Genomic DNA, 12,645 nt, shown 5'->3' with positions numbered 1-12,645 from the left:
TACAAGACTGTCTGCGGAATCCAATGGGGTCATGTCATCCAATGGTTATCTCAATGGCCAGCATTAGACCCTACAGTGTACAAGTCTTCTGGCAGCATATTAGAGGGGAATTCCCGTGAAAATCTATTTCTTTCCAACCAACTGGTGTCAGAAAGTTACATAGATTTGTAATTTACTTCTACTTAAAGTCTCCAGTCTTCCAGTACTTATCAGCTGCTGTATGTGCTGCAGGAAGTGGTGTATTCTTTCCAGTCTGACACAGTGCTCTCTGCTGCCACCTCTGTCCATGTCAGGAACTGCACAGAGCAGGAGAGGATTTATATGGGGATTTGCTGCTGCTCTGGACAGTTCCTGACATGGACAGCGGTGGCAGCAGAGAGCAGAGAGTCAGACTTCCTGCAGGACATACAGCAGCTGATAAGTACATGAAGACTTGAGATTTTAAAATTGAAGTAAATTACCAATCTATAACAAATCTATATAACTTTCTGAAACCTGATTTGAAAGAAAAAGATTTTCGCTGGAGACCCCCTTTAGGATCCCACACAGTAGGAAGCATATCTGTGAGCTGGAGCCCTCCGCAGCTTCCAGTGGTCCTCGCAGGAGCAGCTAGATACTACAGACCTTAGGTGCCACATGTGATCCTGGCATCATACACACTTCTCATACAGGACACACCACTTACTGCTGCTACCAGGGGTGCCTGGGGTCTGCATCCAACTTCTGCAGCCGCACGGAATCAAATGGCGCACGCTTGGCTTTGGTAAAACCGAACAGGTTCAGTTTTGTATTGCTGGGACATCTACCGTATTTTCAGGCGTGTAAGGCGACTGGGCGTATAAGACGACCCCTGCCTTTTAAGAAGATTGTCAGGGGTTCGCCTTATACGCCGGAACCCCTGCCTGAACAAAACATTTAATTCACCTAGGACCTGTTCCCGGCCTCCCGTACCGTTCATGGCACAAGCAGTGCACCGGAGATTGCCGAACCTCTCCCCGGCAGCCAAGCGTCTCATCTGAGAGGCTCAGAGATGCTCGGCTTCGAGAGAATGAGAGAGGCGCCGAAAGTTCCCGAAGCCTCTCTCATTCTCCCAAAGCTCTGCCGGCAGCCGAGCATCTCCAAGCCTCTCCAATGAGACGCTTGGCTGCCCAGGAGAGGTTCAGCGATCTCCGTCTCCGGCGCAGGTAGTGTACGTCAGTAGGGAGGCTGGGAGTTAAAAGGTTTTTTTGTTTTAATAATGGTCGCCCCATACGATGACCATCGTGGCCCCCCACCGTATGGGGAGACCATATGCAGCGTATAAGACGATCCCCGACTTCTGAGAAGATTTTTCGGGGTTATAAAGTCGTCTTATACACCGGAAAATACGGTAAACCAGCAGTAACTGTTACTGGTCAGTGTTACTGAAGATTATCCCGACCAGTAGCGCAGTGTCGGCCGGATGATCTTCACTTCTGGTGAATTCGGATGCGAGCGCACCCGTGGGAACCCGCATCCCAATTCACCATTGCACACAATGGAGCGTGCGGCCGGAGAATAATGGCCGCAGAAAACTGACATGTTAGTTTTTCGTGTGGCCGGATGGAATCCCGGCTGGAGCATACTATGTGTATGTATATATGTATACACTCCGGCCGGGATTCTATTCATTTCAATTAGACATATGTTTCGCATAAATCAAGGCCGTTGTTGCAAATTGCGATTTATACAAATCATACGTGTGAACATAGTCTAATACTGTGAGGCCACAAGTTACTCCAGCCTTATTATTATTACTATTAGTTACTCCAGCCTTATTATTATTATTACTATTAGTTACTCCAGCCTTATTACTATTACTATTATTACTATTAGTTACTCCAGCCTTATTATTAGTTACTCCAGCCTTATTATTAGTTACTCCAGCCTAGTTACTCCAGCCTTATTATTACTATTAGTTACTCCAGCCTTATTATCATTATTACTATTAGTTACTCCAGCCTTATTACTATTATTACTATTAGTTACTCCAGCCTTATTAATATTACTATTAGTTACTCCAGCCTTATTATTACTATTAGTTACTCCAGCCTTATTACTATTATTACTATTAGTTACTCCAGCCTTATTATTACTATTAGTTACTCCAGCCTTATTACTATTATTACTATTAGTTACTCCAGCCTTATTATTTTTACTATTAGTTACTCCAGCCTTATTATTAGTTACTCCAGCCTTATTATTATTAGTTACTCCAGCCTTATTACTATTATTATTACTATTAGTTACTCCAGCCTTATTATTATTACTATTAGTTACTCCAGCCTTATTATTATTACTATTAGTTACTCCAGCCTTATTATTATTACTATTAGTTACTCCAGCCTTATTATTATTAGTTACTCTAGCCTTATTACTATTATTACTATTAGTTACTCCAGCCTTATTATTATTATTACTATTAGTTACTCCAGCCTTATTACTATTATTATTATTACTATTAGTTACACCAGCCTTATTATTATTACTATTATTATTATTACTATTAGTTACTCCAGCCTTATTATTATTACTATTAGTTACTCCAGCCTTATTATTATTACTATTAGTTACTCCAGCCTTGTTATTATTACTATTACTATTAGTTACTCCCGCCTTATTATTATTACTATTAGTTACTCCAGCCTTATTATTATTACTATTAGTTACTCCAGCCTTGTTATTATTACTATTAGTTACTCCAGCCTTGTCATTATTACTATTAGTTACTCCAGCCTTATCATTATTACTATTAGTTACTCCAGCCTTATTATTATTACTATTAGTTACTCCAGCCTTATTATTATTACTATTAGTTACTCCAGCCTTGTTACTATTATTATTACTATTAGTTACTCCAGCCTTATTATTATTACTATTAGTTACTCCAGCCTTATTATTATTACTATTACTATTAGTTACTCCAGCCTTATTATTATTACTATTAGTTACTCCAGCCTTATTATTATTATTACTATTAGTTACTCCAGCCTTATTATTATTACTATTAGTTACTCCAGCCTTATTATTATTACTATTAGTTACTCCAGCCTTATTATTATTACTATTACTATTAGTTACTCCAGCCTTATTATTATTACTATTAGTTACTCCAGCCTTATTATTATTACTATTACTATTAGTTACTCCAGCCTTATTATTATTACTATTAGTTACTCCAGCCTTATCATTATTACTATTAGTTACTCCAGCCTTATTATTATTACTATTAGTTACTCCAGCCTTATTATTATTAGTTACTCCAGCCCTATTATTATTACTATTAGTTACTCCAGCCTTATTATTATTATTATTACTATTAGTTACTCCAGCCTTATCATTATTACTATTAGTTACTCCAGCCTTATTATTATTATTATTACTATTAGTTACTCCAGCCTTATTATTATTATTATTACTATTAGTTACTCCAGCCTTATCATTATTACTATTAGTTACTCCAGCCTTATTATTATTATTTTTACTATTAGTTACTCCAGCCCTATTATTATTACTATTAGTTACTCCAGCCTTATTACTATTATTACTATTAGTTACTCCAGCCTTATTATTATTATTATTACTATTAGTTACTCCAGCCTTATTATTATTAATACTATTAGTTACTCCAGCCCTATTATTATTACTATTAGTTACTCCAGCCTTATTATTATTATTATTACTATTAGTTACTCCAGCCTTATTATTATTATTATTATTATTACTATTAGTTACTCCAGCCTTATTATTATTATTACTATTAGTTACTCCAGCCTTATTATTATTATTACTATTAGTTACTCCAGCCTTATTATTATTATTACTATTAGTTACTCCAGCCTTATTATTATTACTATTATTACTATTAGTTACTCCAGCCTTATTATTATTACTATTATTACTATTAGTTACTCCAGCCTTATCATTATTACTATTAGTTACTCCAGCCTTAATATTATTACTATTAGTTACTCCCGCCTTATTATTATTACTATTAGTTACTCCCGCCTTATTATTATTACTATTAGTTACTCCAGCCTTATTATTATTACTATTAGTTACTCCAGCCTTATTATTATTACTATTAGTTACTCCAGCCTTATTATTATTACTATTAGTTACTCCAGCCTTATTATTATTACTATTAGTTACTCCCGCCTTATTGTTATTATTACTATTATTATTAGCTAATCCAGCTTTAATACTCCCACATTGAAGCTTTTCTCCTGGTGTTTGGCTTAGACCCCATGTATTCAGAGTACTCACTGCATGACGGCGGGCAGCTTTAGCGCACAACATTCACACTGAGGAATAGCGAGGGATAGAAGAGGAAAGTTTTCTGCTTAAAATTTCCTCTTCATCAGCTCTGGCGGAATTGGCGCGGAATTCGAGGAGAAAGACGAAATTCAAAGCCCCAATGACTTCTATGGGATTTCTCTAGCGGAATCCGCCCAAAGAATTAAGGCTTCAGTTCTTTGGGTGGAAAGCGGATCCGCGGCAGAACCTTCCACATGTAAACTCCGATGTGTGAACAACAGAGCACAGCAGGAAATTTACATATTTTACAGGCGGAATTTCAAGAGGAATACGAATGAAATGAAGAGCGGATGCAGCTTGAAGTTCCTCAGTGTGAACAGACCCTAAAACTCATCTATTACCATAGCAAACCCTGCGATCCGGATCAGCTGCACGCTTCCAGCCCGGAGAGAGATCCCCAGCTTCTTTGTCAGGACTCCAACCCCCCAGATGCCCAGGGAGCTCCACACTGTTGTCCACTGTTGCTATGTCCCCAGACACTGCGGACGGTCCCAGATACCAGCACTGGGGTAAATCAGAGCAGCTACTGTGCTGTATATATCCTACTACCCCCCATATATATCCTAATATATGCTACTACCTCCATATATATCCTAATATATGCTACTACCTCCATATATATCCTAATATATCCTACTACCCCCCATATATATCCTAATATATCCTACTACCCCCATATATATCCTAATATATGCTACTACCCCCATATATATCCTAATATATGCTACTACCCCCATATATATCCTAATATATGCTACTACCCCCATATATATCCTACTACCTCCATATATATCCTACTACCCCCCCATATATATCCTAATATATGCTACTACCCCCATATATATCCTAATACATCCTACTACCCCCATATATATCCTACTACCCCCATATATATCCTACTACCCCCATATATATCCTACTACCCCCATATATATCCTACTACATGCTACTACCCCCATATATATCCTACTACATGCTACTACCCCCATATATATCCTAATATATGCTACTACCCCCCTTCTTACACCACATACCCCAGAGATGCCATGTTGTATATACAGTAGTTACAGTGTATCAGAGGCTGCAGGGGTCACATCCACCACACCACCCTGTATCCCTAGCCACCCATAGATGCAGCATCCCCCCCCCCTGCAGCCATGCACCTTACACAGCAGCTGCTGACCGCACCGCACCCCTGCAGCCCCGGCAGCGCACGGGTTACCCCGCACCGGCTCCACACAGCCGCATCGCACGGCGGCCCCCGGTTCCGTTTTCCGCTCCCATCTCACCTGCTTCCTCGTCCAGTAGCCTGGTGCAATCCTCGGGAGAGATCGGGGGGAGATCCGTAGGAAATCCTTGTGAGCTGAGGCTGAGTGTGTGTGAGTGTGAACGCGCAGCAGGCTGGGAGCAGCACACTGATTAACACGGCAGACAATGGGACACTGAAGAGGCGGGCGCCACCTAGTGGACGCGTGCAGTACTGCAGCTGCCTACAGCCATTGTAGTGATGGGGTGCAGGACAGGACACTACTACAGTACTTACTTCTCAGTCTCTAAACAAGTGGATATTAAGAATTATTCAGTATTCCTAATCTCTACTCTTTTAAGGAAATGGATGCTTAATCTCCCCCAAAACAATAACTCTATAATAAGCTGTAGCTCCAGCTATGGCCACTAGGTGGAGATAAGAGCTTTCAGTATTTACAATGTAATTTGTACTTTATACTGGGCAGTGATCAGACACAGTATGAGTGTCAATCTGAGGCGCTTCATCTACAAAACTACAATTCCCATCATGCCTGAACAGCCAATAGCATTCCCTAGCATTGCTACGCCTCCTTCAGACCTCCAGCAGGATGTGAAGACACAGGACCTGGACGGGAGAGCCAAAGAGCAGGATGCCGGATCACAGCAGCAACACACTAGGTAAGTATGTACTGCTGTGTAAGTAAGAGATTGTGGGGTGTCCGACCTCTGTACTCCCCCGCCGATCTCCATATTAGCCCCCACCTTCTGTGTTATGAATACAGCCAGGGGTACAGCACGTGACCTCCAACCTTCATTTCTATGGAGCCGCCAAAAAGAGCCCAGCGCTGTACTCACCTCTCTCCCGCGGCTCCATAGGAATGAATAGAGCTGCGGGTCACGTGCAGTACCCCCGGCTGTATTCATAACAAAGGAGCTGGGGGCCGATATGGAGATCGTCTTGGGGTACAGAGATCGGACGACCCACAATCTCTTACTTGCCCCCTATCCTGTGGCGCGGAGACTAGTTAGTTTTGCCTGGACAACCTCTTTAATTTCCGCTGAGTGGCATCAGTGAGGAGCAGGGTCTCCCCATGTACTGTATATATTCTTATACGGAAGCTACCATAGGCTCTATCCATGTTTTCCAGGACTCTCTAGGGCTGCATCTAACTTCTTCAGCCATTGGTAATCAAATGGCGAGAGTGCGGGTTTGGAAGGACCCAAACATACTCGGGGTTCGCTCATGTATATTCTGCACCCAAGGATTTTACACCTGGAAATGCAATAAAAGTTTGGTTTTAGCTTTTTATGCAGGTCTTGGTGCGCCGGATCTTCCACCATTTTTCTACGTTCTCTGCTACCGCTGGGACCCCTGCAGCCTCCTGTGCACATATGGCTGCTGCTGTACATCAGACCACCATCCCTTTCCATATCTATCTGATCTAACTGCAGTTCCCTCCGAGTAGATCGGTAACCCATAGCGGCCCACCTAGCTCTAGTATCGTACTGTACCAGTCCACGTTTCCAGTTACCCTGCTACTTGCAGTGACCTTAAAGGGACAGTGACCAAATATTCTTACTTTCAAGTGTAAAAGCTGTATCTACGCTGAGCTGTATGAGACTGTAACATGGTCAGTAAAGTTTACAGTGTTCTCACTGAATCCTGTTTTTTAGAGGTCATCACCTGCACCTTGCATCACTCAAACAGCCTACTAGGGATACTACACCAGCATCACCCACCTACCTTGTGACATATATTACGCACTACTGCACCCAGCTAGCATTGCACTGTACCATCTGTTGCAGCCCCTTGTGACCACCGCTCCCTGGCTATTCTAGCAGGGAGCAGCATCACCAGCATCAGCAGCACTATGTGATGCTGCCACCTACTGGGCATAATAATAACGACACTACAGAATACTTACAGAAGAAAGTCTGGGGGTCTCTGCACCGATTGGTCACAGAACAGGCCGGCCAAGACAGGAGGCCAGGGAGAGATAGTGAGCATATACAAAATCGCTCCACTCATGTTAGCTGATAGCATCGAAACAGAGCTAGCAATAGTCAGTAGTGGCTTACAGGGTGCAAGTGTCTCGAGCTTTATCACTTACCTGGAGTTATTCGAGATTCAAGTACCCCAGACTGGGGGACACAACTAATGGTTAGCTTCTGTCTAATACTGTTCATACTTTAAAAAAGGGGAAGTTGTGCTATGAATTAGCTACTGAGGAAAGAGGGCTATTCTCATTGGGGAGCAATCCTCAATAAGTTCTGAGTATAATAACCGAAAGTTTGAAGGCCTGGATCGACTGCTACACTATATAGTAGTTAGATCCCTCTGTGCCACTATGCACTAGCTAGGCCTCTTTGTGCCACTATACAGTAGCTAGGCCTCTTTGTGCCACTATATGGTAGTTATGTCCCTCTGTGCCACTATATAGTAGTTATGTCCCCCTATGCCACTATATAGTAGTTAGGCCTCTCTGTGCCACTATATATTAGTTATATCCCTCTGTGCCACAATATAGTAATTAGGCCACTACGTCCCACTATATAGTAGTTATGTCCCTCTTTGCCACTAAATACTAGTTAGGTCCCTCTGTACCATTATTTAGTAGTTAGGTCCCTCTGTGCCACTATATAGTAGTTAGGCCTCTCTGTGCCACTATATAGTAGTTATATCCCTCTGTGCCACTATATAGTAGTTAGGCCACTACGTCCCACTATATAGTAGTTATGTCCCTCTGTGCCACTATATAGTAGTTATGTCCCCCTGTGCCACTATATAGTAGTTAGGCCTCTCTGTGCCACTATATATTAGTTATATCCCTCTGTGCCACTATATAGTAGTTAGGCCACTACGTCCCACTATATAGTAGTTAGGCCTCTCTGTGCCACTATATATTAGTTATATCCCTCTGTGCCACAATATAGTAATTAGGCCACTACGTCCCACTATATAGTAGTTATGTCCCTCTTTGCCACTAAATACTAGTTAGGTCCCTCTGTACCATTATTTAGTAGTTAGGTCCCTCTGTGCCACTATATAGTAGTTAGGCCTCTCTGTGCCACTATATAGTAGTTATATCCCTCTGTGCCACTATATAGTGGTTAGGCCACTACGTCCCACTATATAGTAGTTATGTCCCGCTTTGCCACTATATACTAGTTAGGTCCCTCTGTACCATTATTTAGTAGTTAGGTCCCTCTGTGCCACTATATAGTAGTTAGGTCCCTCTGTACCACTATACAGTAGTTAGGTCCCTCTATGCCACTGTATAGTAGTTAGATCCCTCTGTGCCACTATATAGTAGTTAGATCCCTCTGTGCCACTATATAGTAGTTAGGTCCCTCTGTGCCACTGTTTAGTAGCTAGGCCTCTTTGTGCCACTATATAGTAGTTAGGTCCCTCTGTGACACTGTATAGTAGTTAGACCCTTCTGTGCCACTATATAGTACCTTGGTCTCTCTGTGCCACTATATAGTAGTTAGGTCCCTCTGTGCCACTATATAGTAGTTAGATCCCTCTGTGCCACTATATAGTAGTTAGGTCCCTCTGTGCCACTGTTTAGTAGCTAGGCTTCTTTGTGCCACTATATAGTAGTTAGGTCCCTCTGTGACACTGTATAGTAGTTAGACCCTTCTGTGCCACTATATAGTACCTAGGTCTCTCTGTGCCACTATATTGTAGTTAGGCCCCTCTGTGCCACTATATAATATCTAGGTCTCTCTATGCCAATATATAGTAGTTAGGTTCTCTGTGCCACTATATACTAGTTAGGTTCCTCTGTGTTCCTATGCTGTGCTTAGGCCTCTCTGTGCAGGTAGACCCCCAGTACATAGTATCTCACATGTAGCTATCCTCCCCCATGTAGCTATCCTCACCTGTGCAGTCCTCTGGCACCTCTTCTTACTCTCTACTTTGCAAGTGCTTGAGTGACTTCACTCAAGGGCAAGAGCAAAGTGGAAAATAGGCCTGACTCTGGTCATAGCGTTGCCTGTGGCCACAAGAGATATTGACAGGTGGAGGAGCCATTGGCTTTTTGTTTGTCAATCAGATTGTCTCATTAGAGAGCTTGTGTGGTTGCTGGTCCTGTCTGGATTGCACAGTCCATGAGTGACAGGACATTGAGTGGGACCTCGGGGTGAATTATGCTATTGAGGAAAGGCTAAAGATGCAGGAGGTCGTGGACAAGCCAAAAACAGCCGCATCTGGTGCAATTTGCGGAGCTCCCACTAACTTTAATGGGATTTGTGCAAACACGAAGCCCATGAGCTATGTTGTTTATGTAACTCTGGTTATACCTGTTTTGCTCTCTGGCGCTCCAGTTCCCCCTCTGGCATCTTGCATTTTGTTTGTTTTTCCCGCATGCAATGTCCAATAGCTGACTGATGTTGCCGTGACATTGGTAACATAAGGTAACATGGCCCGCAGCAAGCACCCATCCCCCTCTCTGCAGGTATCTCCAGGGGACGGAAGCAGAGACCCAGAGAGCAGAACAGCTAGGACCTTCTGCTTTCTGGATAAGCCTTTTAGGTAGCAGGGCCTGAGCGGACATATAAACGCTGCAGGCAGTATTTGTTTTGTGTAGTCAGCCATTTCGTGTAGTGGGCCATTTCGTGTACTAAGACGTTTCGTGCAGTGGGCCCTTTAGTTTAGTGGACCATTTCTTCTAGTGAGCCGTTTCGTGTAGTGAGACGTTTGGTGTAGTGGACCGCCTGGTGTGGCGGGTGGTTTTGTACAGTGGACCGCCTGGTGTGGCGGGTGGTTTTGTGTAGTGGACCACCTGGTGTGGCGGGTGGTTTTGTGCAGTGGACCGCCTGGTGTGGCGGGTTGTTTTGTGTAGTGGACCGCCTGGTGTGGTGGGTGGTTTTGTGCAGAGGACCGCCTGGTGTGGAGGGTGGTTTTGTGCAGTGGACCGCCTGGTGTGGTGGATGGTTTTGTGCAGTGGACCGCCTGGTGTGGTAGGTGGTTTTGTGCAGTGGACCGCCTGGTGTGGTAGGTGGTTTTGTGCAGTGGACCGCCTGGTGTGGCAGGTGGTTTTGTGCAGTGGACCGCCTGGTGTGGAGGGTGGTTTTGTGCAGTGGACCGCCTGGTGTGGTGGGTGGTTTTGTGCAGTGGACCGCCTGGTGTGGTGGGTGGTTTTGTGCAGTGGACCGCCTGGTGTGGTGGGTGGTTTTGTGCAGTGGACCGCCTGGTGTGGTAGGTGGTTTTGTTCAGTGGACCGCCTGGTGTGGTGGATGGTTTTGTGCAGAGGACCGCCTGGTGTGGAGGGTGGTTTTGTGCAGAGGACCGCCTGGTGTGGTGGGTGGTTTTGAGCAGTGGACCGCCTGGTGTGGTGGGTGGTTTTGTGCAGTGGACCGCCTGGTGTGGTAGGTGGTTTTGTTCAGTGGACCGCCTGGTGTGGTGGATGGTTTTGTTCAGTGGACCGCCTGGTGTGGTGGATGGTTGTGTGCAGTGGACCGCCTGGTGTGGTAGGTGGTTTTGTGCAGTGGACCGCCTGGTGTGGTGGATGGTTTTGTTCAGTGGACCGCCTGGTGTGGTGGATGGTTTTGTGCAGAGGACCGCCTGGTGTGGAGGGTGGTTTTGTGCAGAGGACCGCCTGGTGTGGTGGATGGTTTTGTGCAGAGGACCGCCTGGTGTGGTGGGTGGTTTTGAGCAGTGGACCGCCTGGTGTGGAGGGTGGTTTTGTGCAGAGGACCGCCTGGTGTGGTGGATGGTTTTGTGCAGTGGACCGCCTGGTGTGGTAGGTGGTTTTGTTCAGTGGACCGCCTGGTGTGGTGGATGGTTTTGTGCAGAGGACCGCCTGGTGTGGTGGATGGTTTTGTGCAGTGGACCGCCTGGTGTGGTAGGTGGTTTTGTTCAGTGGACCGCCTGGTGTGGTGGATGGTTTTGTGCAGTGGACCGCCTGGTGTGGAGGGTGGTTTTGTGCAGAGGACCGCCTGGTGTGGAGGGTGGTTTTGTGCAGTGGACCGCCTGGTGTGGTGGGTGGTTTTGTGCAGAGGACCGCCTGGTGTGGTGGGTGGTTTTGTGCAGTGGACCGCCTGGTGTGGTGGGTGGTTTTGTGCAGTGGACCGCCTGGTGTGGTAGGTGGTTTTGTGCAGTAGACCGCCTGGTGTGGTGGGTGGTTTTGTGCAGAGGACCGTACTTCTAAGAAGAGTTGGTGAGGTCCTCCTTTATTATCTTTATGTGGAATATACCCAGGGGACTTTATGTGGGGACAGAGCACCATTAAGAATCAGGTTGATGTAAATTGCGATCACTGATACAGTGCCAAGCCGAGCACAGTGATAATCCAGTTACAGATTATGTCGATTGCTGTTTTCTTTGAAGATAAGTATTTTTTGTCGGCTCAAATCCTGCTTCATGAATGGAAACCAGCCAGAAAGCTGATGGACCCCATTAACATCAATGGGATTCGTTGGTGTTCATGGTGCAATAGCCCACCCTGCTTAGCGTTATCTGCAGTGAATGGAGACGCATATAAAGCCTCACACTGCACCCATACCCCAGTCCTGTCACACACTACCCTGGGAAAATCCTCACTAGCTCCTATGAGTGCCCGGATAGCTCAGTCGGTAGAGCATCAGACTTTTAATCTGAGGGTCCAGGGTTCAAGTCCCTGTTCGGGCGGCACTCTGTCTCTTTTTTTTTTCCCCCATCTCTGATGTTACTATGACTATGCGAACCATAGCTCAGTATATACCACCTTGATACACGGTGTACAACATAGTTCTGACACATACACTGACTCACACACAATCCTGTGTACTGTGATATAAAATGAGTCACACACAGGATCACCCACATACATTATAAGATCGGGAAAAAAAAAATTCAACGAGCCGCCCGAACAGGGACTTGAACCCTGGACCCTCAGATTAAAAGTCTGATGCTCTACCGACTGAGCTATCCGGGCTCGTTGCTCAACCACCTACATTTTTACATATTAAACTATGTGTCCTGATCAAGCTGGATGTCATCCGTCCCAGTATAGATGCGACAGGCGTCTGCCACGGCGCGCTAACCCCGGGAGCATACTCTTATTATATACTAATATA

At 44.5% G+C, this 12,645-nt stretch overlaps 1 protein-coding gene and 2 non-coding genes across 3 annotated transcripts in view; 1 reads left to right on the top strand and 2 right to left on the bottom strand.

Moving 5' to 3' along the window:
* PIK3C2B (phosphatidylinositol-4-phosphate 3-kinase catalytic subunit type 2 beta) overlaps window positions 1–5,713 on the bottom strand; it is an 89,682-nt gene extending 83,969 nt beyond the window's left edge. Inside the window, exon 1 of the mRNA XM_069944655.1 lies at window positions 5,625–5,713. The gene's annotated coding sequence lies outside the window, so the exon portion shown is untranslated. The remainder of the gene's footprint in view (window positions 1–5,624) is intronic.
* Window positions 5,714–12,144: 6,431 nt separating this feature from the next.
* On the top strand, window positions 12,145–12,217 carry TRNAK-UUU (transfer RNA lysine (anticodon UUU)). Its single transcript has one exon. It is a non-coding gene; the product is annotated as a tRNA-Lys (tRNA).
* A 213-nt stretch (window positions 12,218–12,430) lies between these two features.
* Window positions 12,431–12,503, bottom strand: TRNAK-UUU (transfer RNA lysine (anticodon UUU)). The gene has a single exon. It is a non-coding gene; the product is annotated as a tRNA-Lys (tRNA).
* Window positions 12,504–12,645: the final 142 nt, after the last annotated feature.

This window comes from Dendropsophus ebraccatus, chromosome 11 (genome assembly GCF_027789765.1).
Source record: "Dendropsophus ebraccatus isolate aDenEbr1 chromosome 11, aDenEbr1.pat, whole genome shotgun sequence".
In the NCBI taxonomy this organism is placed as follows: Eukaryota; Metazoa; Chordata; class Amphibia; order Anura; family Hylidae; genus Dendropsophus; species Dendropsophus ebraccatus.
The sequence above is the reverse complement of the archived record's forward strand: the minus strand, read 5'-3'. Positions and strand labels throughout refer to the sequence as shown.